The 22,721-nt window shown below is 37.7% G+C and overlaps 1 protein-coding gene across 7 annotated transcripts in view; it reads left to right on the top strand.

The window, feature by feature from the left end:
• Bnc2 (basonuclin zinc finger protein 2) overlaps positions 1 to 22,721 on the top strand; it is a 418,137-nt gene that overhangs the window by 144,770 nt on the left and 250,646 nt on the right. The window lies entirely within an intron of this gene.

The raw sequence follows: 22,721 nt of genomic DNA on the forward strand, positions 1-22,721 counted from the left end.
ATGGAATGCCCATTCAAAAGCTGTCTCAAGTGTATTTTTGAAAGGGGTCTTAATGATACTTGAAACATCAGTGCTTTGGCCACAGGAGAGATAATCTATGCAGAGTGTGTGTTGGGTTGCTTTGCTTCTGTAAAAATACTTTAAAATTATTCTCATCTTTCTGAGTTTTTCTGTGGTCTGAAAATACTGATGTTATAACAAGTTTGAAAATTCAAGGTATTTAAAAAGTTTCCTTTTTTAATAGTTTGTCTTCTGTTAGTGCCACAGTACTTTAAGATTATGCTTTTGCCTTTTTTAAGGAGAAAAACAAACAAACTTAAAAGCTTCATTTCTTTTCATGTTTACTCATAATACAAAAGTGTGTTTCACCCTTTTTCTATCTTCAAATTTCACAGTTTATTTACTGAAATACTACTTGAATTATATTCAGTATTATAGAGGAACAATTAATGATCATGTTACTTGAGACAGGGGAACTATACTTGACATAGTTTTTAATTTGCATGCTTAAGCTGGTTTTGGTGGCTCCAGTACACTCTTGATACAATTCTTGTATACAGGTAGTGTCTTTATCTTGGCGCTTCCTAAATAGAAATGAGAAAAGATCCCAAGTGTAAGGTGCTGTGACTTCCACTAGTTATTTTCACTTATGCAGGTATTTGGGCCTAATTACTTTCCCAAATGTTTGCTTCGCCACCTATGCTTCCATCTGCTAGTTCTGTATGTCCTAATCAGATTGGGTAAGCCATTTACTCATTTAGAACTACTTCTTTGGTGTCAAAATGAAGACTGGGAAATCCCTTTAATTTGTCTTTTAGTGTCTTTGAACCTCACAGCAGATTTATCCTGCTTTCCTTTCATGCATCCATTCAGTTGTTTCCTATCGAGACAGACAAGCCCATCTAAAGAAGAATATATTCCCTTTCTCTCTAAAGTAATAGAATGATCAAATAATTTTTTGTTGTAGTAATTCAACAGAGGGAACCAAACAAAATGACTTAAAAGAGAATGGCTATCCCTGAGTTGAGGCACTGAACAGTATTTGAGAACAAGTTATAGGGATAGAGTTTTGTGTTGTAGGTTCTTCAGGACCGAAATGTTGGTTGAAAGGACTTTCTTTTCTTTAACCCACAAGTATATTTATCTTAGAATAATAATCACTTCATGCTGTTCATTTTTTTTTTCTAGGTGACCCATTCTCCAGACCTTTAAAAAAACTTTTTAAGTGGATGTAAATTCCATTTTAATTAGACCAGTGCAATCTAATACTGCAGTGAGCCAGGAATGGAAGAAACATTCTGGATGTTAATACAACCCAAATCAACCATAGCCAGATAATTCCCCTGATCTTTGTAACAACCCCCTTCCCCATCTCCACAATTAAATGACCCTGTTGTTCTGGAGTTTCAACTAGACATTTAAGGTTCATTTAAAAAAATGATCATCCTTTACAGGATTCTTTGCTCTTGCATTTCTCTTTCTTTCTTCCTCTTGCCACACAGCTGTCACTGGTATAGGAGAAAGATTGGGGGGAGGGGAGGAGGAGGAAGCCTTGTTCAAATCGTGTCACGTAGCACTAATTCATCTGCTCTCATTAGAGGGAGCGAGGGACAGCAGTGATGGCCAAGAGCTGCACTCCACACATGACACACGAACAGTTTGGGGAATAGAAAATTGCTTTCTCAGGAAGCCCAGCCAATTAAGGACTTGACCATATTGAATGTCAAGTGTTAATTTAGGTTTTTCTTCATTTTCCCAGTAGTAATGCGGGTCCTGTGATGAGCAAATACATGTCAAGTAAAAGTTGATTGCATGAAGGACCTGGGTATTATATGTCACTGACAAGTCACAAATGTACTGAAGTCTTTTAACCCCTTAGGTGAGTGTGGTGGGGGAGAGGGAGGGAAGAAGGGGATTAATGGTACCATAATGATAAGAATAGATGGTGCGTGTGGGGGGAGTGCGGATGGTACAGGCAGGAATGGTAATTCATGCAAAAAACCTGGGAATAGGACAAATCCTACTCTGAGGGCATAAACAGAGGCCCTTGAAAAGCATACATATATCTGATTCCGCCCCAGTGCCAACACATTGTCTACAATATGTATTTGGTTTACTAAGATTTTATGAAAAATAGTATACCCTGTGGTCTTGAACCAGGAAGTTCCTCATTAATTTTTGAGAGAAATAAAACATTCATAAATGACTATGCTATTTTGGATATTTCAATGCTTCAGCTCAGTGCAGCTATAAAATTTCTGGCTATTTCCTTATAATTTTAGTTTCTAATTAATAATTCGTTTAAAAAATTGACCTATGTAATACCATGTCATAGGAAAGAGGCAAAGCATAAGATTGAGAGAACGTTTGTTTTCTGTCATTAGTGCCTCCCCAAGATGGTATTTAGCCAATAGAAGCTGGTGGAAGGGAGGTCCATGGGTGTCTTTCATTTCCTTTTGTGCCCAGTTGTGGAAGGGAAAGACATTCCAGCTTCAGTGAGTGAGTGAAGTACCTTTGCCTTTTCCTTTTTTCAACTAAGTGTTGAATGTTGCCCATCATGTATAGCATCTCATTTCCATTCATCAGCATTCATTTACATATGAATGTCAAAATAAGAGAATGCTTGTTTCTATTGGAATTGTACAAGTAGCAAGTAAAATGTAGTCTAAGTTATCTTAAAGCAAAACTCAAGAACCATCACTCACCATCTAGTCCTTGTTTTTCTTTAAACATGGAACCACTTCTCCTCTTCATGTCTTTGAAGATATACTCTTAAAACACTTTCTTGAAGAATACTCTCTTCTGTTTATTCTAAAGTGTTAACACTCTTGCCTTTGTATGTTGACAATGCTTATACTTTGATAACTTAAGTGTGATAATGCATGTATTCTGGCAGCAAAAATTACTATTAGACTCTCTATTCCCCTCAGGTTAGAAACTACTATCATTATGTTAAAATTTACATTAAGGAATAATTCCAAAAATTTATGGTTTCATAAAGTAGGATTTTCTTAAAAAAGAGTTCTTCTAATTAGGCTCTTGATATTTCATCAGGATGGAATATCAGTTCTTTAACATCTCTCCCACCTGTCTCAAAACCAAACCAAACGAACTTAGCTGTCTTTCCCTTCCCATTCTGATAAGCTCGATCTGTGGGACTCTGATGGCATTGAGAGAGGACTGTTTAATTACAATCCCAATTGTCAGCAGCTTCTCTTCCGCTGGTGTGCTGAGAGACTTAAGTAAGTTTCCGTAAAGTAAATTCTGATGATGGCAGCTCAGGTTGCTGATTCAAGTTATTCCTCTCTTCTGTGTCACTTTTGACGGATGGTACCTAATGCAATCAACCACTGGCCCAGAGAGCCCCTTTCCTTAGTTGTTTTCCTGAGTGGACAGAGGTTCCCCTCCTCCCTTGATCTTCCTTTGGGCACTCACTTTGCCTGGCCACCCCCACCAGGACTTCAGCCCGAATAGGAGGGAGAAGAGCAGCAGCGCTGCTCAGGACAGGCTTTTCCTAAACCTCCATCTCCCAATGGTGAAGCTGGAGCTGTCTCCCTTTGCGTGCGTTTTTGATAAATTTAAGAAGTCAAATCGCTGACACAGATAGATAATCCAAGTGTATAGGGTGAAGAGTTATAAATTAACACATTATTCCCTCTTAATGTGAAATACTTGAGAATGCATTTTCTCAGTCCCCTGACATCTACCCAGTGAGGGCTCGCATTGTACTTTTCAAGTGGCATTGATTTGTTAAAGCGCTGAATTAGCATCTCTGGCCAGCTGCCTGATCCACTGTTGTGTTGTGGGGCTCCAATTCCTCCTCTCTCCCTCTGCCATCCCTTTTCCACCCTTCAGTCTTCCTTTCTTTCTCTCTTCCTCTCCCTTCTGACTCTCCTTCTCTGTTTCGCTCCTTCCTGCCTCCTCACTGGTTCTCGCCCCTCCCTTCCTGTCACATTTCTTTCAGTGGGGTCCCCTACCTCCTCTCTTACTTGTCCTTCTTTTACCCTTTTGTCCTAATTCTCCTTTCCTTTCTCATCCCTGAGATTTTTCTCTCACTTGGTGTTGGAGTCTGTTAACTCTGTGGGGTGTGTGTGTGTGTGTGTGTGTGTGTGTGTGTGTTGATTTAGCCAATCCCATGGCTCTAGAAGTCCTGAAATGAAGAAATTAACGTGTGTTTCCACCTGCATGTATGTGCTGTCTGTAATAGAAGTCAGTGAGAAAAATCTCACTTATTTTTGCTTTCTAGAAACTAGAAGGTAATTTATAGAACTTTTAAACCCATATTTCTAAATGTTATTTGACATAGTAGAGTGATCTTCTGCTTCAAGGAAAATGGAAATCGCCAGTGATTATCATCCATGGGATCACCTCTTATGTACTCAGCAAATTAAGTTGATATTTCTGCAAGATTTTAATTTTTTGCAGCTTTTTTGAATTTCAGTGAACTTATTCTTCTTTAGCTGTTTCTGTATTCTGATTCCACTTGTTCACAGTGGTACAGTTTATATGGAGTACTTTTCACTGTGGTCTTTTTGACATGGAATGATTATCTAATATGTGATGCATCAATGATCTGTAGTGGTGAATATTTAGATTATAAAACTGGTTCAAATATCTCTTCTTTTAGTGATGTGTCCCAATTCCAGAGATCTTCAGAGGACATGCATTGCAGATGACATGCATCAGGTTGCTGCCTGACTGCTGCACATACAGGTTCACAGACCTATACTCATTTCTTTCTTTAGATTTTGGCCCCAGACACTTTGGGATCACTGTGTTGATTAATTTGACATAATCAAAAGAATGGTGTTATTTATTTGAATTTAGGCATTATCTTCTGTAATTTTAATCTCACGTCTTCAAGTGGTTCTGTCTTCAATTTTAGTAGGTATTCCACTAAGAACATCAAAAATTAATTTGCATATATACATTGATAAGAAAGCAGATAACTTGAAAAAAATCAGGTCTGTATTGTGTTTCATATAGGTTAGAACGACAATTTGATTTTGGCACTTACATTTTGAAATGGAAATATTTTACATAGGTTTTTATAATTTTTGCTTTGGTGTTAGGTGGATCCTTCCAAAACAAATACAATTTCTTCTTTTTGTAAAAAATTAATTGCTGTCTCCTTTTTAGAGTTATCATGGCTTGGCTGATGTGAAGGGATTAGAGTGACTTTTCAAGGCATGATAATGTCTGCTTAAAGGAAGGAGAAAGAAAAAAAAGTCTTTTAACTAGGGCTTAAGACAAATTCCAGCTACTAAGGAGATAAAAATTGTGCTAAAGACGACAATTTGGTTTTATTTTATATGTGCATACTAAGTTGCATTGAGATCGTGTCATTTTGTATTTTGGGGTATTCTTGTAGATGAAGTAAAATGTTCTTCATTTGTTGCTGCATGGGGGTGACCTCACTTCCATGAGATGAAAGCTCAAACACCCCCTTCTGCAGGGATAGTCACAGCTCACAGCTCACCTGGCTGTAGTTCAGGGTCAGAGCAGGAAGAACAAACTTGCTGCCTTCTAGGACTGCTTGTGACTACAGTCACAGGGACAAAATAATAGGATAAGGTTGAAAGTGAAAGTGCTTCACATGAAAATAATACTGAATGATCAGAAAAGGAAAAGAAAGATCTGGAAAGTGGACTTTAATAGTGAGAACTTGAGGGCAACCCAAAAAGGGATGCTTTGGTAGTGCAAAATTGTGGCTTCTGGTAGCTTAAAAAATTAATACTATTGTGATTGGGTGTAAAGGGGTATCAGAGCAGATTTCAATTTAAGAACATTCCAGACTGGAGATGTGGCTAAGTGGTAGAGCACTTGCTGGTATGTGTGAAGCTCTGACTTTGAGTCCCAACAAAACACATCCAGAAAATTAATACATTAATATTTTTACTCTTTCAATATGGTTTTGTTTTTATTTTTTGCAGTGTTGGGGATTGAACTCAGGGCTTCTTAAATAACTAGGCAAGCACTGTTCCACTGAGCCCCATCCCTAGGCCACTTAATGTGATTGTAATATTTTTGTGGTTTACACGTGTTTGTTTCTTAGTGTGCCATTTGTTACTTGAAGGCAGAACTTTGCGCAAGTAATAAAACCAATAATTCAGTTTTTAAAAATTTAATGTTGTTGCTTTGTTTTGGGATACTACTTCAGCCATATGAAATGCTTAAGTGTACCTGTTTTGGAATTCATTACCTTTGAATTTTTCTCTTAAGTTCTCAGGAAATAGCAGAATTATTTCTGTTTTTGCATTTTGTAAGTTTCAATTAAATGTCACATAATCATGAAAGAACGGACATCTTTGAAAGTAGTTCCCAAAGCAAACCGTCTTGTCAGTAATCATAACCTAGTTATGAATGCAAATGTAAAGTTTATTTTTTTAAGAGGTCCAAAACAAAGAGGGGGAAAAAAAACCCACATGGAAACACAGCCTCATACAACTCAAGGAATAGAGCATCTCTGCACTTAAACATAAGACTTTGAATAGTAGCAGTAATAATAGGAGAGAACTTTGGCATCTGCCCAAGTGCTTGTTTGAGAGGGAGCGGCAAATGGCCTGCGCAGTGTGTGGCTGTGCAGAAGTTCCAGGGTGACACATGCCTCACAAGCTGGTCACAATGCTAGGGGTCAGGGGTCATGTTCAAGAGCAGGGTGTTGCTGGATAAGGCTGAGGAAGCAGAGGTGGCCCCTCTGTGCTCAGTGTGTGGGTCTGTGTACTCCTTTCCCGTCAAAGCTGGCCCAGCACAGCCAAAAAAGCAGTTCCTTGGCAGGGTTTAATGGCAGGATGATGTAGTCTGTTGTGACTAGTGCATTCCTTTCAGGTTAAACTAGGGAAATGGCATTGTGTTAAAATTCCAAGTCGCATGAATGTTTTATTGCCACAGTGCATTTAGCCCTCCAGGGGAGTGTGTGTGGCAGTGGGTGGGGGTGGGGGTGACTTAGAGACTCAGGAACTATCAGAAGAACACTTCCCTTGGAAAATTTTACCCACCAGCATGAAGCTGATTTGCTGTGATGGTCACTTAGAAGGGTTTCGCTTTTTCCTAAACTGTGGCTGTTTAAAGTCTTCCAATCCGGACAATTAACAGCTGAAGAAAATATGACAAGACACACGCAAAGAGGTTGGGAGATAGAGAGGAGGAATGCGCCCGAAAGGAGCTGAGCGGCCTTCCTGTGTGAACTGCCCGAACCAGGGCCCCCTCCCCGCTCCGTCCCTGTCCCCCCTTCCTGGGCTGTGTTTTGCTGTCTGCCTGAAGGCCAGGACTGATCTGTTAACCTTGCACTACTGACGGGGAGGCTGCTGCAGCTCATGGTACTGTATGTTACCATTACTACTCCCTCATTCCTTTTCACTGCCTCGTTTTTTTTTTTTTTTTCCCCAAACCATTTCTCTATAATAACGGTTTATATTAGTCAGAGGGATACAATTTTGGAATGCAGAAGGTCCGAGTTTAAAACAAACTTTAAGTATGGTGCTCCCCCCAGCCCCCTTCCTTGGCATTTAGAAAGGCTAAACCAAGCCATTCTAATTCAATTGCAGCCAAAGGTTTCCAGTGTGATTTAATATCAGGAATTCTGGAAATGAGGTGGTTTAAAGATGCAAGTCATCTGGGCCTAGGATCTTATAAAGGGACTTTGTTGTGAAACCACATGAGCATCCTCAGGTTTTTAGGATGTTTTCAGGCTTTGTAGTTTTTTTTTTTTTTCCCCCCCCAGATACATCCATTTTGCAGATTGCCCCCCACCCAGTCCCTCCAGGGGAAGCCCAGCCATCTCATTCACTGTTGCAGTTGTTTCAGGCCTACAGTTACTGAGGGCGTATATGATTTGACTTCAGTTGTAATTGTGCGTGTTGCATATAACACTCTGGATTGTTTCATGATTTGATCTGACTCAAGTTAATTTATAACAGATTAAGACGTGGATGTATGGAACAGCTTTCTGATTTTGCATTCTGCCTTTCTAAAATATTCATGTGTCTGATTTTCTTTTTCCCCAGTGAACAAAACCATGTATTCTCTTAGGTTTACCTTAAAAAAGATATCATAACAGTTTGAATTTTAGTTTTGAATTGCCTATTTTTCTATATTCTCAAATCTTGATGCTTTCTTTATTTTTGTGAGGTGTTATTTTTCTTTAGAAAAATACATACACACACAGACACACACACTACAGTTGTATATGTGTGGGTGTGTGTTTGTGCATACTTTGATAACTGCCAGATACTTAGGAGGAAAAACTTATAGAGCTGCTAAACTAAAATAGTTTTCTGTTGATAAGTTATCATTTTAAAGTTAACAGAAATTTAACTCAAGAGTATAGTACAAATTGTGAGTGGGTCTGTTGTCCTATTTATATAGAGTTTTAAGTATGGGATTTATGTATTCCTCTAAAATGATGATTTTGTTAAGATAGACCTCCCGAGTTTAATCTGATTAGTGGTGTTTTGTATGGTGTTTTTTTCTCTTTAAACAGATATTGACTTTGTTTATGGGAGGTCTTAAACCAACAAGCAGTCAACTTTACAGCAAAATCAAGATTTATATGTGAACCTGACACTTCAAATTTTAGGTGAATTCACTAGATATTTTTCCTTACATTCAAAAATACTTGTAGAATTATTTCTTTTTATTTTATTGGGTCTGGTGATGTGATGATAGGAATTTTCTTTTTGTGAGTTTTAAAATTGTAGTAGTGAATTTCAAAATGTAATATTTTAGAATATTACTTTGTGCTAGGCCTTTTTCTCTTTTCTTCTTCCTCTTTTTGCTCATAACCAACTTCAAAGTTGATCCTTTTTCCTAAGTAGTAGAAAAACTAAAGTGACAAATTAAGAAAAAAACTGTCATTTATTTCAACTCTCAAAAAATATATTTGGGTGTCCTGATCGTAGAAGTTTTTTTTTTTTTTTTTTAATTATGAAAAGGATGTTGTCGTGTTCAACCCTTTCCAATTTGATTTATTAAGTTTCCTTTCATCACCCAATAGGGAAAGAGTAGAATTACTACAATATCACATCTCCCAAATGAGAAAGTTTCAGCTGACTCAGGATTTTTTTCCCCTAAAACTTAGATTTTCTTAAAAAATATTAACACTTCTATTTCAGCATTTTTCTGTTCCTCTTGTGGTGGGCACCAGTGTTTGCCATTGTGGACTTTCTGGGTAGTTAAGACTGATCCTGTGGTGCTGAGTTCGGATGCTGATGCTGCCATGCATGAGTCCTGTGATATTGGCTAAGTCTCATTATCCCTGGCCTTTATTTGGCGATGCTAGAAATTGAACCCAGGGCCTTCCACATGCTGGGCAAGTGCTATACCACTGACTATAGCCCAGACCAATTTTCTCTAATTTTAAAATGGGGAAAGGACACTGAACTTGAGAATTTGTCAGAAAGATGAAATGAGACAAAGCTGCGTAAGTGGTAAGTACTCTCTGTCAGTTGTTAGCCTCCTCCCTTGAGCTGCACTGTGTTTGTTCTCTAGTGTTTTTCTTAGGGAGGCTTGACATTTTAGAAACAATGGAGAAGACCTGAGGGGGATGTTTAAATAAAACGTTTAAATTTCTTCATGTATCTATATAGGAAAGGAGGTATTAGGCCATCAGCAATTTTTTTTTTTTTTTTAAAGACTTGCACCAGGCACAGTGGTACACAGTGTACTCTTAGTGGCTTGGGAGGCTGAGGCAGGAAGATTGCAAGTTCAAAGCCAGCCTGAGCAACTTAGCAAGGCCCTAAGCAACTTAGTGAGTCACCCTGTCTCACAATAAAAAATAAAAGGGCTGGAGATGTGGTTCACTGGTTAAGAGCTCCTGATTCAATCCCTGGTACAATAAATAGGTACTTATGTTATCCATTAGTGTATATTTTTACCACTTTGCAAAATTCTCATCAGGTTTTCCTTCATGAAAAACCTGTGATATTATTTCTGTTATACCTGCTATGGCTAAAGGTAGACTAGAGGCAAAGTTGGCAGATTCTCTTGTATCCTGTTTACCTTTGTATTATTAGTTCTAATCACTTGTTTGAATTAAGGCTTCCTGTAGTATTAAACTCATTAGCTCTTGATAGTAGAGATTGAAAATGATTTTATGAGATCCTCTCCTCTCCTTGGGTTTGTGAAAATTCACTTATAATCATGAAATTAAGATTATAGTAGGGGCTGGGGTTGTGGTTCAGGGGTAAAGCACTTGACTCGCATGTGTGAGGCACTAAGTTCATGCTGATCCTCAGCACCACTTAAAAATAAATAAATAAAGATTAAAAAAACAGGTGTTTAAGATAAAATTGCCTTCTGAATTAACAAGTGATTTGAATTAAGTTATACTTAAAAAAAGATTTTACTAAAGCTAATAATGTTGATACCTATGTAGGATTAAATAAAGTAGCAGCAAGCAGCATACATGTATATGTGGGTGATATATCATTTTCATTTAAGGCTTTACATAGTGCTTTAAATATAGTAAAAGACATAGAAACTATTTGTTGAGCAAAATAACATGGTTTTTTTTAAATTGTATTTTAGCCCTGGATTAATAAATGTGTTCTCATGCCATACATTAAGCTTGTCATAGATGATTTTTTGATTAGTATTGTTGCTTTGTCAGATATCTAATTTCTTTTAGCCACCCCAAGTTTGAACACACTGCATCTCAATATCTAAAATAAATATTTGGCTTAGTGTTTACTTTGGCCTGTTAGTAAAGTTACAGAATGAACATTGATAACTAATTATTTTGTTAGGTAACTTTAATATGTACAGTGTGCTACGTCTGGTGCTTGTGTTTTCTTATTATTCATTCTTACAAAAGCACTGAGGGGAGGTACTCTTGTGATTTTTTTATAGATGAGGAAATAAAGATCTAAAATTTGTATCCAGCAAGGTTGACCCCAAATCCCTTGCTTTTCCCCTACTGCATTCTTCATCCATCTATAACTTAAACACTAGCTACTTTAAAAAAGAAAAAACAAAAGTAATAAAATTTAATTGTGGAACCCACTTTTTTTCTCTTCTTTTTAAGTTAGATTTTATAAGGAAGCTGATATGTAGAACTGATAAAAATCAGAGCTGCTCTAGATGGAAAGGGGAGAGCTGTAGAGTTCTATCTTTTATGTTTATACTTGGAATGTATGGAATACTTACAAGAAAACCATAGCCTTATGACCCTGTACCCCAGGAACTGAGGCCTAGCAAAACTTGTTTCGCCATCTTGGAAATAAAGTTTAATTTATCTTTTCCTTAGAGGTATTATTATGTAGAATTCAGAGGAAAAACAAATTTGTATACTTTTAAAAGAGAACATATCTAAGAAATAACATGAAGAGTTAATACCATTGTAAAAAATTAGCTTTTTTTTCATTGTATGACTTTTTTGCATGCTCATTTTCAGGGTATACAAATTTTGTCTGATCCATTGTAATGAATTAATTTTACTTAGGAAAAAGGTAGAGAAAACCCAATTCACAATCTTTCTCTACAAATGTATACCGACTTGAGTTTGAAAATAATAAGTTTTTGGTGTTTTATGTAATGTTATAGCACATCTGTGAAAGATATACACATATCACATACAGATACATGAATAAAAAGGGAGGACAGAAGAAAATGGATCCATCAACTGGGAAAATAATGTTGCAAAAGCACTATTTTAAATAAATTGCCTGTAAAACAAATTAATTGACATGATAATTTTGTAACATCATTATAAACCAGGAATTTCAATTTTTCTTACCTGCTAAATTATGTTAGAATTTTATACAGTACTTTATTAAAATATAATTTATTATTTATTAAAAGTTATATATCTAATAAAGTATTATATAAAATTGTGAGCACCATGAGAAGAATCCAGGCTTATCAGCCAGCTATATCTGCATTGAATTGCTCTTTATGTGACTTTGGGAAAGTTGTGTATCTTTCTTGAACCTCAGTTATCTCATCCATAAAATGGGACTTACAGATGGTACCTGGGAAGTCTGGCAGAGTAGATGAGCCTTGTCGTTTCCACCTTCTTTTGCTGACGACTGCTGTTGTAGTTTGCAAGTCTTGTGCACTATTCTCTCAGCATCTGCTGGTCAACTGTGGCTTAGGCTTCTTAATTCTTGCATTGTATAGTGTACATATTTGGCCTTTCCAATTACTAGTTAAGTATTACTTGTGCCAATCTTGCAGAAGCTTACTTCTGCTGAAGAAAGTGTGGGTGGAGGAAATCTCTCCTTTCTTACTCTTCACTGAGAATCAGTCACTGAGCAGCATAATTCTAAAATCTTATGTGGCTTTTGGGTACTTTATGAACCTTTTTATGGTAACCCAGAAGCAAGGAACTGATTGGATTAATACATTCCCATCAAGGGACTGTTCTGTTAACCTCTCCCTCTCTGTCTAACCCATGCGTGGTTTTGTGAAGAAGGGACTTTTTCTATCCATTATTTAGGTTTGCCTTGTATAGTGGGGATGCCAGTTTATAGATGTTCAGGTTTTGGTCAGCTTTAGAGCTGTAAACAAAAGAAAAAGAAAAAACCCAAACAGTAATAACAAAAGCAAAAAACCTCCATCCAAACCAAAAATCTAAACAAAACACCTTCTTAGCTTTCTGAAAAACCCAGAACTTTATGAAGTGCAGAATCTAAACTTTGCACACTAATTTTTATTTTTAATAGTTTTAAACTTGTTTGTATAACTTTTATAGAAAAATTATACATGTTTTGTGCAGATCTGATTAAGAAAACCAGAGAGAGAAAACTGTTGTTTGGGCCACCACTAAGGAACCATTTTATTCACATCTTTTTAATTATTTTTCTTTGTTGGCAAAATCATACAAATGCAAGGATACATAATAGTTACATATAAGGATTATGCTATATTTATATGTGGCTTTATAATGTATACATATATTATATGTGTGTTATAGGTGGACAGAAAACCTTTATTTTATTTTTATGTAGTGCTGAGGATTGAACCCTCTCCCTCATACATATCAGGAGAGTGCTGTATCACTGAGTCCCAGCATCAGCTCCTATATGTGACTTTATTTTTTAAACTCAACTACATCATAGGAATCTTTCCATGTCTATAAATATTATATCTATCATAGGGACTGGGTGTAGCTCAGTGGTAGAGCACTTGCTTAGCATGGGCAGATCCTGTATTCAATCCCCAGCAAACACACACAATAAAAAGGAATGAAAAAAAATAATTTTAATGAATTCTTAGTGTGCCATTGTATCATAATTTATTTAATGTGCTGTTGCATCTTGAATGCTTGTTTTCTAATGGTGGTTTCTTGGAAGTGTTATTGCTGGGAAAAGAGCCTCATTTTGCATAGGTTAAAGTGGGTTGGCAGGCATTTGTGAGAAGGGCCAGGTGGTAAATATGTTAGAAAAGGATATGATTTCTGTAGTAATTCTTCAACGTTATCTTTATTGATCCAAAAAGTTACCTGTGTAAAGGAATAGGTCTGACTCTATTTCAGTAAAACTTTATTAACAAAAGTAGGCGGCAAGGTAGCAGTTGCCTGGCAGGCAAGAGTTTACCTACTGAAACAAATTAGCAACTGATTATGGATGGAGATTAATCCTCAGTTGGTTGTAAGCTAACTTGATGTATCTTAGAAATGTGTTATTATATCAGGGCAGTGTAATTTCCAGGTATATGGCAATCAATACTTATTTTTAAGAGGTTAGTAAAGGAGGTTTTCATACCTGCTTCTATTGCTGAAGCCTAGTAAATTTTAAACTAGGAGGCTGTAGAAGCCACTGTGTATTTTATGGTTCTAGGCTTTAGATTTCAGCATATGTTGAAAACCTGTGGGGGAAGGAAAGCCCCCTTCAACTTGCATTGTGAGGGAAGTGTGCATTTTTCCATCTCCAGAAGACTGCTTTATATCATCAGGTTCTTGAGATGGCCTGAAGAAAAGTGAATGAAAAGTCCAGGAGGAGGAAAGTCCAGCCTACTAGTCCATTTCTGAGAAGACTCATCTCAGTGGAAATAGACCCCAGATCAACAGAGTGACATTGAATTTGTTACTGAACCTTTACAGGTTAAATTATTCTCAGAAGACTGCTCTGTGCATAAATAGTAACCTCTTTGCATCTCCAGTTTCTATAAAGCAGGAATTATTGGCCCCTAGCTGCCCCCTGGGGTGTTTGTTGAGAATCAGGTGGAATAATGAAATAGTTAAAATCCTTCCACTTGTAGTGTTGTGCTGCTGCTGCCACAATGAATTTTCAGAGATTTATTATTTAGTATATATTGGTTGACTATCTGATTCGTGTAAAGCAGTGTGGTGGGTGCTGTGGGAGGAATATAAAAGTTAGTTCCTGCTTCTTAAGGAGAGAAAAATCATGTATTTTAAGTCCAAGGTTGTAAAGTGCTGTTTACCCTAAGGATACTAGAGCAATGGGAAGGAGGAGGTCCCTTCTGCCTTGGAATCAGGGAATTTCATGAAAAAAAGTATTATTGGGAAATATGGAAAATTTCAAAAGCAGAATGCTGGGGAGGGTATTTTAAAAAAAAGCATCAGGAGAACTCTGTCAAATGAGGAAAGCCCATATTAGTATGCAAGAGACATCAAATAGTCTAATTAGATTGTCTGCTAAGTACTCTTCATGAAGGAGGAGGAAATGATAAGTTGGAAAGGCAGGTTAGGGATGGAATTGTAGAGGGCCTGGAAAGAACTTCAATTGGTAATTTGTGGGGAACTCTAAACATCACCTAGGAGAATGTGTTGGACAACTGGTGGGGTGGTTTATAGCACAAGTCGACGAGTGCAGAGTAATCCAGCTGGGATCATCTCTTAGGGTTTAGTGCAAAGGTCCAAGCATGTACTCATTAGAAATGATCTGGATAGTGTGTGTGTGTGGGGGGGTGGGGGGTGGGGGTGGGGGCGTGTGTATCTGACCAGAGAGCAAAATTTCAGAATTTATTGGGTTTGGAAAATAAGCAAAAGGCTTTTATCATAATGTGTGGCTCTGAGTCCTTGTTACTGAGATTATAATGATAACAAGGCACAACACAGCAAAGTGAGGGGAGAGCCATACTGAGGAAAGGAGGCAGTGAACCCATTTGCTTTGCTTGTTTAGAGAGATGTTATTTAGACAACTAGAAGATGTAGTGGGAGCCTGATGGGGCAGGACCAAAATTCACAGAAGGCATGTAGGGGTCAGGATTTGGGAGTCCTGTTCACCTGAAGGTGACAGAGGAAACCTGGGGAGAGCGTCACATCACTAAAAGCAGAACGTATGGGGAGAATGGCATTTTATAGTAGTGCTTATATTAGGTTAATCAGTGACGGAAGTTGCTTTATCTTTATGTAAGACGACTAACACCAAATCAAAAAGGAGAGCCTCACTGTGCATTTTATTATTTATAAAGTGTCCTCAAAGCTTCTAAAGCTACTATATTTCACAAGTAAAGCATTCAGTTTGGAAGAACATAACATATTTTATAAGAGTCCCAAGAAAATATAGGAAACTCCCGTTTTACTATATTTCTTCACCACTTCCTGAGAACCTTGATGACAAAGATGTCATTGGTTGGAGAGGCTTACATTCACTCCTCCTTACCTGTCTGGTGTTATCTTTTCCTCTTCCCTAGATGAACCAAGTTGAGATCCGTGTATTTGGGATAGGGTCCAGGGTATCCCATGGAGATCAACTTTGTATGCTTTTGTGCCTTTTTTTTTTTTTTTTTTTTTTTTTTAGGCTGGGGTCCTCAGCAGGCTTGGAGGGAGAAATGAGTGTGGCTCATACAGTGTGGTTCACGTTGAAGTTGGGGAAGTTTTTACTGTATGGAACAGCAGGATGGAATGTGCTTTCCCATTTTCTTTCTTCTCTTGACATTATCTGTGTTCCAGCTTTGTAGGCAAAGAAAGCCATGCTGCTTCCTTGATCTTTGGCACACGGCATTGCGAGCTTTGGCAGCAGGGTACAGGCTCCCCTGACTCTCCTGTTCAGAGCGGTCGGGATTCCTCCTGTGGCCTGCCTTCAGGCTCAGTCTTCACGTAGTAAGTTTAACTCATTTCACATGGGGCATAGGGCTACTCTGAGGAATTTGCATCTCTAGTCAAATGTTGTACATTAAATCTGGTACTACTTGCCCATTGAACTCTTTTTCCTAAACCTTGTATGCTGCTTACTCTTTTGAAAAAAATCATAATTGGTTTAATGTAAGGAGTTCAGTGGTAATTTGTGATGTTGAGTTTTTTTTTTTTTTTTTTAATTTTTGGAGGTACTATTTTGTTCTTTGGCTTTCTAAAAACATGACATGCATTCTTCTATCATATTTCTCAAAGAAAAAGAAAACTCCTTTCTGCTTTTTCACATATATTTTTCAATTACTCTTTTCTTGGTGTTTATTAAATGGAGGAAGGGGAAAAAAAAGATTACATTTGATTTCATTTCTGTGCCTCTGATGAAGTAAAATAAAGCTAAGTGTATGTATTATCGTCCGACATGAACTTCTTTGTAGAAAATTGTCATCATCCAAAAATATAAATAGAAAATCCAGAGGCTTGATGGTCTCTACTCGAAAGCAGTCTCTTTCCTCTTGTTAGTGATAAATTCATTCTGATTCTTGGTCACTGGGGAAAGCCAGGGAGTGGAGCACAGCCAGTGGCTGAGTTCAAGATGACCTGCATTGTTTTCAAGTGCTTTTTATTTAAATGCTGTAGTGTCTGTGCCCAGTGTTTTCCATCTCCTATTTGTACATACGTGGAGTTGGTCATCTCTGTGTTCCTTAAGTGGCTTGTTCATTTTGGCTTTTGCCCCTCAACTGTTTTCTGGCTTTCTTCCTCTCTTTTATAGAATGAGATTTTGAGGAGATCAGGGTTTTATGCCCTGGTGCCTGCTCTTTTTTCCTCAGTTTTTAAAAGTTATCTTTTCCAAAACGAAGTCATCTTTTGCCTTTTGAGTTCTCACCTATCCCCTGGTTTTCTAGTTCATTCAGGCTGATAAACTTTAATATCACTGAAAGGGCCGAGGAGTACTTTGGACCACCGACCTGGACTATTGGTCTTGTCAATCCATTTGCTGACCACACCCTCCAATGGGTTAGGTTTTTTTAGATTTTATTCACTTATGTTCCATAGAAGCTCCTTACTTTTTAGATTCATAGGCCAAGCTGTTTGCATGAAAGACATCTCAGAAAATTGCCATTCATTTTAATTGCAAAAGGCTTAGTTGGTTCTGAGGGACAGTTGAGTAAAATATGCTTCTTCCAACTTCCTCCAAGGAAGACCATGACAATCAGCCCTTCTGTATGCTTTTAGGTTTCCTTATTTTCCCTTGGACATTTGAAGTTTGCTTCTACCTTCCCCAAATTCCCTCCCTCACTCACTATCTGAAGCTTCAGAGCCCTCATGGGAGTGGTGTGTTGTAGTGCACCTTTGTGGAATGTGGTGGAAAGGAACATTTACTGGTGGACTGCGTACCTACTGCATGCTTGGTTAGGTGCTTTACCTGTGTCATCTCATTTCAACCTTGCCTACCCTGTAGGAGTTATTCCCATTTTACAGATAGAAGGAAACAAGGCTCTGAGAATGGTAACTGCTCCACTTTACAAGGTGTTGCAGCTGGGGTTTAAACAGAGGTCTGACTCCAAAACTAGAGCTTTTTTACCTGTCTTTAGGGTGGCTGGAGTGGATCCTTGAAGGCAGAAAGTAAACCTGTATATGTATAAGCATATTTAAAAGTTTCATTTCATGTCTTCTGTCAAACTTGACAATATATATGTCAATAAGTAATAACCTACCATGGTCAATTTCCAAAATACTGAATTGCAAGAATGATTGTAACCAATTAAAAATAATCCAATTCTGTACTTTTCTTTCTTAAATATAAAATCTCTCCCTAGCACAGGTGAAAATGTCTTTATTCTCATTTTCTTCAGTGCTAAAACCCAGATACAACTTGAATTGTAGGAAATAAGTTGAACTCTGTCAAATGGTAGAGATTTTTTTTCTAGTAAATACTACTGTTGTTGTTACTTGAGAGAATCTGTCTTCATTCCTCCTATCCATTTTTTCAAATATTGAAGAAGACTGTAGTGATAGGCTTTAGTTTTCTTGTTTAAAATAAAAGGAGCGCAGTGGAACCTCTCCCCTACCCCACTTGTCTGATGTGGAAATTAATAAATATTATGTGTAAAGCCCTTTGAGCACTCTAGAAGAAAGATTCTATGTAATTTTGTCATTATTCATGGTCCATTAGACTCTTCAGAATGTCACCAGGGAAGAGAGATTTTTACCTCTTATCCTATATTTTACAGTGTAAAAACAAGGTATTTTTGTTGTTGTTTGTGGCTGTGAAAATCTCCTGTAATCATACCTGCAGAGGTTGCTCCTGTCACAGAGCCCAGGGCCTGCTCTTGGGCAGCTCACTCAGGAGATGGGCTGCCCAGGAAGTGAGAGTAAACCTGCATTGCACAGCTGCTGGGAGGACAGGGTGCCCTCTCCTACCTCTCCACCCCAAGTCATCTTCCCTGTCAACCTGTTGAGTAGCGGAATCAAGTGCTGGTGATCTTTTCCTTCTCTAGCCTCTTATCCTGATCCTGAGTTCATTGTTCTGAGATGATCCCAGAGAGGATTGGTGTTTCCCTTTGGCGCTGTCCCTGTCCCACACACTTCTACAAGATGTCTGCAGTTCCTGTTGTGACAACCCCGCCTCACCTAAGGCTTCTTAATGGCAAGTGTATTTCTGCCCATTCCTTATTGGAAAAATGGGTAAACACTCTTCTTTCTTTCCCATAGCTTTCTGATCTGTGAGCAGGGCTTTCATTCTTCCACTTTAGATCCCGTACACTTGGCTATCGGGGTCTTATTCTTTTCTCTTACTAGGGTTCCCCAGTAGAGAAAGCTGAGGCCTGGAATGTTTTCTAGTAAAAGCGTAGACAGAGAATCGTGGATTAGCTGCACACCCAACCACCAAGCTCACCTTCCTAATGTTCAATTTTTTTTTAATTCATTTCTTTCGCAGCACTGGGTGTTGCCTGCACCACCGTCTCCACAGTGTTGGGTGATCTGTTTGTTCCTTTATCTGTTCTTTCTCACAAGGGCCCTGGTGAGCTTATTGTCCAGTCCATTTCACTGAAAGGTCTTCCTGAATTCTTTGTGTTATCTGAGTGGTTTTTCCTCTTGCTGCTTGGCATTGTATAACCACTGAAATTGGGCTGAAGTTCCATCAGTGCTTGGAATGTGACAGATAGTTCTTGTGCCATGTCCCTGATCCCTTGAAGGGGGACCTTTTTTCTGTTTCTTTCCTCCTTTTTGTTTTGTTTTGTTTTGTTTTGTTTTGTTTTCGTGTATCCATTCTTTTCTAAGTTCTTCTGATTGTTTCCCTTATCCCCTCAACATTGCTAGACTGAACCCACCAAAACATTCATAGTACTTCAGAACTGATCTGGGCTTGTCGCCAGCTTAACTGAAAAGACTTGAGCTAACATGGAAGTTAGTTTGTTTATTTAGGCTGTGACTTTCATAGTGCCTATTAGGCAAAAACCTACCTGAATGTTTAACATTTAAAAGTGAAATTAAATTTCAAATGGGACCGTGAGTGCAAGAAGCATTCCTGGCTCTGGAGGCCCCCTTTTTGGTATTTCTTTCCCTAAGCTATCATTTCTGTTTCTCTTTCCTTCTTTGTCCCCTTGGTTCCACCCACTTTCCACTTTGGTTCACCTTTAAATATCTTGAACTGTAGCTTCTATTTGCAATTTTTCTGCCTTCAAAAGTCTAGCGGCTAACAGTTTTTATATGTGATCTCAGTAAACAAAGACTGTGTGTGTGTGTGTGTGTGTGTGTGTGTGTGTGTGTGTGTGTGTAGGTAGGAAGCCTGCCACATTTCCTCCCTGCCCTACAGAAAATGTGTTTTCTGGAAGCCCTTTTGACATTGAAGTGAATGCCCACTGGCCCTCCCTTGCGGAATTCTCCTGAGAGGGGAGAGAGAGAGAGAGAGGCCTTTATGCTTGTTGTCATATCTTTTGTTTCTGCTGATTATACACAAAGTAAGTTGTAAATAGCTCTCTCACACACCATGATTCCTTTGAGGTATATACAGGAGTACAGATAGGCACTCAGATTCAGCTGGCCCTGGGGATTCCACCGGGTCCCTTTAGAGGCCTCTCTCTTCCTGTCACAGCACCAGCAGAAGTGATTTTTATCAGTTTGAGACAGTTTTCATCCCATAATTAAACTCCTGGCATAATGTTTAGAAATATTAAGCTGATTAGTTCAGTGTTTTTCTTTGTTTTTAACTTAAATGTTTTTTTAATTACCCCAAAAGCAAAATATACAAAGATGCAAAAAAGAATAAAAAAAGTCTCCAAAGTCTTAATCACTGTGAACGTTTTGTAAAAATCACTGTAGTTGCTTGGCATTGAAACAAACAGTTACTACTAGCCTAGCACAGAGGAAAGTTAAAATGCCCCCCACCCCAATCAGTTTAAGATTTATATTCCAAACAGTGATTATGTACACACCATGTTTTATTATCTTAATTTACAATAGAATAATAAGGAGTTAGAGAATTTATGTCTGCTGTTTCTCTTAGCATTTTTTGATTGCCTTTGGGTTGCTGGCTAACTTCTGAGGTTTTCTAAATCAAAAGGCAGAATGAGATGGGCCAAATTATAACTAATTGTGTTATCAGCCTTCATATCTTTTGTATTTTCTTTGCTAAGTTTTGATGAATTGCCTTTCCCTTTTTAGAAACCCCCTTGTCTGATAATTGAGAACACTGGTTACGGTGGAGTGGTCAGGTATCCTTAGACCATAACCTGTTAGCGAACAGTGTGGTTTTGGTTTGAATCTCAGTTTCCTAATCTCTAAAATTTAAGGGGTTACTTTTATGGATCCTTATCCATTTTTTTTATCCTGCTCAGAAATTCTATGACTCCAAGTTTGAAAGTGCCACCCACTTCCCCACTAGTTACTTTTGTGATTAGGATTGTTGGAACATACTGGTAGCTTGCCACTGTTTCCTCCCTGACTTATTCACAGACCTTTTTGTTTTCTTTCAGAAACTGTATTTCTAAGTGCCTGAGGTTGTAATTGAATGTAATTGTAATTGTTTAACTTTCTTTCCCTCCTGAGAGTGTTTATAAAGTGTATTCAGTGACTGAGGATAAAAAGGAACTAGAGACTTAGTATTTATGACATGGTCGAGTACTATTAAGGTAAGTAGAAATTTGTTTTATGTTTGTGAAATTATTGTTTACATACAATTTGCAATATATACATTCTGACTATGGAATCTGCTTCAGTCAGTTAAGAAGTCACATTTGTCAAGGTTTTATAGGAAGCTTTTTGGGGGGTTCATTTTGATGCAGAATATTCTAAGATTGATTTTTTTTCTCCCCTTTCCTTCTATTGCCCCCTAGGGAGAGTTACTGATGCAGAACTCATTAGTGCCCCTCCATATGTCAACCAGGGGGTGGAATCAGCAGTATTTCTGTGTGTGACACAACACAAATTCCAAATGTCTCTACCCTTCTTTATGTCCCGTTTCCCTCATTCCTCAATTTAGAGGATAAATTCCCTTTTACTTTGCTTATGTTTTCTCACACCAAAGAGCAAGTAGCAGGTCTTGATTTCTGTTAACACCTGCTTTGTTTCCTGTATCTTTTTTGTTATGTCATTCATATGAAACATCTCAAATGCCTCTAGAATAGATGTCACTAAATGTGATTACTTGGTTTTAAAAATCATTTTTTTAATTCTTAATTTTTCATTTCCTTCTCATTTCTTTTAAATTTGAATCTGAGCTTTGCCACTTAATTGCTTGTAACTCTGAGTTACTTATGTCTGCTAAGCCTCAGTTTTTGCATGTAATATGGGAATGCTAATATCTCTACAATAATTGAAGGGGAGGGAGTTTTAGTCTATGTGTAAGGTGCCCATGTGGTGCCTGGCACATGGGACTCTACTGGTGGAACTTGTGGGTAGGGTGATTATTAACTGCAAAGACAGATGATATTCTGTCCTTTTTACCTTATGGGCAGATACAGAATGAGAGACTTTAAAGGAAGGAGAGCGTTAGTCCTAAAAAGAGAGTTGACTGTATGCCTTTTTTATTAGTGATATTTACTAGCGCAAAGTGAGTTATTGAAAATTATTTAAGTTTTAAGACGTAAACTGATTTGAGTCAAAAGAAAGAAGGAAACACTGAAGGCAGTGTTTGGCTAAAAACAGATTTCTGAACAAAGAAAATTGATTAGCACAGATGATCTTAATTGGAATTAAACAAACCAAACACCAAAGGAGTGCTTTGATAGGGAAAGAAGATAAAGGTGAGATGAGGCTTAGTTGATACAAGAGATTCTGGTACATAGAGGTCAATATGTGATTATTCAAGGTAGCATGTGTTTGTAAATAATAAGTAGCAATTAGAGAAAAAATTTTATTTTATTTGCAGTGCTGGGGATTGAACTCAAGACCTTTTACTTGCTAGGCAAGTACTCTACTGCTGAGCTACATCCCAGCCTCTGAAGATACAATTAAAAAAAATAAAACAGAATATTGGTTTAGATGAAATCTAATCCTTTTTTCTTATACTCTGATGTGAAATAAGTGATAGTAGGCAATATTTACAGATGATATTGACTAATTTTTTTTTTTAGAGAGAGAGAGAGAGAATTTTTAAAAATATTTATTTCTTTTTAGTTTTTTCGGTAGACACAACATCTTTATTTTATTTTTATGTGGTGCTGAGGATAGAACCCAGCGCTCT

This window comes from Callospermophilus lateralis, chromosome 2, assembly GCF_048772815.1.
Source record: "Callospermophilus lateralis isolate mCalLat2 chromosome 2, mCalLat2.hap1, whole genome shotgun sequence".
NCBI classification, from domain to species: domain Eukaryota; kingdom Metazoa; phylum Chordata; class Mammalia; order Rodentia; family Sciuridae; genus Callospermophilus; species Callospermophilus lateralis.